We start from the raw sequence: 5249 nt of genomic DNA, 5'->3' as shown, positions 1-5249 counted from the left end.
GCCCGCTAACTCCCGTAATAAGTTACCCCCCTGAAGAGGGAGGGCTGGGGCCAGCAAATCAAAATCTTCCTCCGCTTTTTGCGTAAGAGAGAACTGAAGGGGGAGGGGGCTACAGAGACTGTGAGGCCGACAGAAAACGTCCAACAGTCGGCACAGACGTTTTAAATGATGCTGGTGCCATGGAAACAATCACCACTGCAGTGCCCGGTCTCGTGGCGACTTACCAGTAATACCATCGTTGCGTCATATAGTGTCTAATAGTCTGAAATGTGAACTCTACCTACATACTGTATGTTCATTTGTCTTTAAAAGAGTCATAAACTGAATCTAACTATTACTTCTCATGACATGTGTGCCACCTATCTTTTCCCACATTAATGTGTTACAATATTGACTATATTAAAGGTGATAATGTTCATTATTTCATCTGCAGCAGAGGGTTTCAAGAGGTTCTGCCTACTTTTGCTTACTACTGTTTACACCTACTTCTCTCTTGATGTTGTAACTTTAACAATTACATCTATATCCATGAGCCTACTACCTAACTATTTTAACTCAATCAATTCAAATGATCTAACAGCTAATTGTTTATAACTGTTTTCCCATTACTTTTAGACAGCTAACCTATTTTAACCATTTTCTATTCAGCTACCAAAGCTAAAGTTTTCAAATCTTTTACCTTGGTTAACTAGGGTGACCAGACGTCCTCTTTTGCCCGGACATGTCCTCTTTTTATGTCCTGTCCGGAGCGTCCGGGGGGGTTTTATAAATTCATGAAAACGTCCGGTTTTCACAGTTTTTCATGGGACCATTAAGCGTGTACTTAAATTGAATGGCGCTTTGCACAGAAGTCTACTGTGCTTAGACTTCCCCCCCAACAATCGCAAGTGTCCTCTTTTTCGCCACCTCAAATCTGGTCACCCTAAGTTAACTAGCCTGACTGTTTACTTTTAGCTAACTCGCTATATCAACCATTAGCCTACTTAAGCTAACAATTTCAAATCCAAAACTTCATCTTACTAGCGTAACTGTTTACTTTACGCTAACTGACTTACTTTTAGCTAACTAGTTAACTTTAGCTTTTACCTAGCCTAAACCTTTTAGATAACTATTTCAACTGTTAACCCATCACATTTAGCTTACTAACGTATCCATACCTTCAGTTAACTAGTTTAACCGTCCATATCTTGAGCTAACTAGCGTTTTTCAACCGTTAAGGCCTTAGTTTTAGTTATCCATTATACTATTTAAGCTTACGATTTAAAATATTTGACTTACTGACTAGCTCCAACTGTTTATTTTAGCTCACTGTAACAAGCTATTTACACAGTTTATCAGTTACCTTTAGCTTTTAACTCATCTATTTCAGTAGGTAACTTTTAGCTAGCTTTCTCTACTGATAACCAATTACATTTAAACCATTTACTTTTAACTGTTTTGAATTGTTCTGAGCCAACTAGCCTTTTAAAATGTTAACTTTTAGCAAAATATTAAATAAAATAGGACATTTGTAATGAGTTTTTGACATTTGGGGGTTTCCCTGTATGTGTGCATGCCATAGTTGTCGCTTGGGTCTGTTGAGGCCAAGGGCTAAAATTAGGAGGTGTATTGTTTATTATTTAATTTTGTACACACTCACAGGAATGTCTAGTTGCATATTCTAGCTGGACTAACCACTGATATGGTGAAAGTTTGTGGAACAGAATACTTTTTTGTTGCATTTGTTCTGCTAAGTAGTCCATATTTAGTTGAAGTGTACTCAGAGTCACTCGGTGATGAGTCAAAAAAATGATGACTGTGTGCTGGGAAGTGAAGTGATATGAGTTTGCTGCAACACCAACATGAGTAATAGAAAGCAGTGTTTCATATAACATTTCATTTGTGCATTACATAAGCACACCAATAAAATACTGCTAAATACTAATCATAGATATGCCATTCTTTTGCCATAAACATAGGTAATGACATAGACAGTAGCCTAACGGTGTTATTGCTGGGAGTAAAGGGAGGATTTCTGAAGAGTCACGTCAAATGTCCAAGAACAATTGTGTTACTAGGCAAAGAGTGTTTCGTATAAAACTGTGATATGATCAGCTGAATCAATGCCCAGCAAGTGTTAACAAGTCTCCTGTCAGCTCACAGTGCAAAGCCATGAACTCCCACATCATATAAACAAAGTTGTCGGCCTTCATTCCCTCAGCCCTGTGAGGGAAGTCAAGCAAATACACAACTGCACTGCACAGTACATTTCCACATAAATACTTCAATGTGTTGTGTGACTCTTTCGACAGTTGTTAAAAACACAGCAGTCACTGAATATACCGGTATATCTTGTACAAAATTTAACAGCTTTTTTTGTAAGCCAAACATGGGTGGTTATTAGACAGTGAGCCCCCGGGCACAGACAAACAAAAGGCAGCACAACCTCTCCTATATATTAGAGCAAAACACTCAGGATTTATAGTTTTTTAGCCTCTTTGTTGATGTTTTGTGCCATGTTGTGGTCACTTCATGTCTCTTATAAGTAATGTTGTAGTCATTTTGTGCCCCTTAATCTTGTGTTTGTGTACTTGTTGTATATATTTTTGTATCTTGGTGTAACATTAAGCTGTCTTTGGCTCGTTTTGCTGTAACAAATGAAAATGTCCCCACTGTGGGATGAATAAAGGGATTCTGATTCTGATATTTGTGGGGTGTTGGATGATGCAAGTACAGATTTGTTGTTGTGAAGTTTTACTATGATAAACTGGACAAAACTAAGACATCAAGTTAATAATTTAATCAGTGACTTAGTGTCTCTTTGTGTCCCTTTTTGGTATTTTTACGTCTCGTTATAGGTGTTGGATTCGTAGCCACTTTTAGTCTCTTATGGATTTGTACTTGTCTCTTTGAGGGACATTTTGCTGTTAAATGCCAGGGGGGTACCCTGACACTTTATTAATCACGTTCATTAATCACTTCATGAACTTACATGGATATAACAGGGGCCTACAAATCCTCTGACTCACAGGAAGTGCTTTAGCGCTTTTTGTAGCCACAGACAGCAACATGTTTGATCAAATATATAAAAGGGCCATCTGTCCCCATGGCTGCCATAATGATATCAAATTGTCAAAATACTGTTAAATTTCCTTTTTATTAGAGAAAATAGAAAGTTTTAGTAATGTATGTCAGGATTTGAGCAGTGCAAGGTCAGATTTGACAAAATAAACCAGATTTTGCTTTATCACAAACTAAGAAAAACTCTTGCATTCTCAAAGTGGACGCCTTTCACAACTTTATGAGTGGTTAGTGATTCTGTTCAGTCCAGAGTAAAACAGCCAGTGTTGTTTTCCCGGGCTGTTTCACACCATTATAAGTAAACAATGTAATACACTCCTTTGTGGGACTATTGATTCTGCAGTGATAACATAGCAGACCACTGTTTGCACAGATCAAGGGTTTGCCAAGATTACCAGGAGGTGCAGCATTCTGAGATAGGTTGTGGACGATATCTGGTATGCAGCGTGAGCCGGACCACAGTTCATCAACAATAGTGAGTCTATGCAGCGGGTCACAGGGATACATACCAGCGCAGAGCAAAACACCCCGCTGCAAAACAAACTTCTGTGGTCTGAGGATAAAGAGAATCAGGGGAAAAAAGGAATTTAAATACAAGTTGATGGGGATTGATTTCCTGCTCTTGCAGCATTCACTACTGTTTTCAAAAAGTTTATAACAAGCTTGTTAGGGAACAGTTGCCAGCAGATATAAAAAGCCTATTGAGTGAGATGGGGTTTAGATAAATACATCCAATAAATAACAGGCAAGCATAATATTCTTGCAAAAATAGATCCAAAATAGGTGTTTGATATTGTAAAGTGAACAATTTAACAAGAATATAAAACATTACAAAAGAAAAACAGGACATAAAAAGCAAGAAAGACACCATTGAACTATGTTTAACGTAGACTTATACGAATGATTTATGAGTATTTGTTTGATTATTTCAAAAGTCTTAATAGCTCACTTGTTTTTTTGTTATTTTAGTTTAAAACAAATACTGACAGATGTGATAAATGGTAAACGGACTGTACTTATATAGTGCTTCAACCAGTCCGTACGACCCCTCAAAGTGCCTCAAATGCTACAACTCATCGTTCACCCATTCACACCTCATTCTTACAGAGCAATGTGCCATTTGCTCAAGTAACTAACATTCATACATAAAATTCACACACCGTTGGCCATAAGGAGCAACTTGGGGTTAAATATCTTGCCCAAGGATACACCAACATGTTTTTCTGCAAGGGCTGGGATCAAACCCACAACCTTCAGATGGAAAGGGGACTGCTCTTCCTCACAGCCGCAGCCTTAGATCTAAATAACTTAAGAGTTCATAGTGTTTTTTAAAATGTAAGCCTGTGCTACAATTCAGAAACAGCTTTAACTGTAACTGTGAACTCGATATCGTTGGTGCTGGAATCTCACCAAGCTTTGTGCTGTAAAAAGTACCTCAACACTAAAGAGAAAACTGAACCGAAACAGTACAGTTAAGATATGTGAAAGAGTCTGAAGAAGAGCTGCTGTGTGAGCTTCAGGTGGATGACACCTTTCACATTGCACACAGGGGGGTTAAGACAAAAAGAAACGTGAAAATCTCCTGAAAAGCATCAAATGCACTGCCAGGTAAATGGCCTCTTTGTGCCACTACTTGAATTTTACGTTACGCAGACATTGGGTGCAGAATTGACTCCTTTTCTATGCAAATAAGCCTCATCTAAAAAAAAGTCCAATAGATAAAGATCCAAGCTTACAGCCACATGTGTTACAGTAAATTATTAGCATCTTCAGACCGATGGTGCTAACTGAAACACATTACACTGACATCTGGGGTGATACATCCTAAATGTAGTTTCTCTCTGTCGCTTTTAAACTGCTGTTCGTCCTGAGTGATGCCTCTGCACCTCATCTATCAGAAATGGAAGGTAGTGCTCGGAAATCTGAATTTTTCTCTCTTTATTCACAAATACAGGTAAACAAAAAATAGAAACAAAACAATAACCCAAAAAACTGAATATGTTGATTTAAAAACAATCCCATATCATTAGTTCCATTTGATCATCTCCTTATCTCCCATATAAACATAGTAGAGGATGTTGATAACAGTTGTAATGCCACTATTATCTAACCTATCAGAGCCACACTCCCCTTTCTGTTACAGACAACACATTATGCTCTGGGGTGCCCAAACCACGGCCCGGGGGCCA

This window comes from Eleginops maclovinus, chromosome 9, assembly GCF_036324505.1.
Source record: "Eleginops maclovinus isolate JMC-PN-2008 ecotype Puerto Natales chromosome 9, JC_Emac_rtc_rv5, whole genome shotgun sequence".
Taxonomy (NCBI): domain Eukaryota; kingdom Metazoa; phylum Chordata; class Actinopteri; order Perciformes; family Eleginopidae; genus Eleginops; species Eleginops maclovinus.
This window is presented reverse-complemented; position numbering follows the sequence as displayed.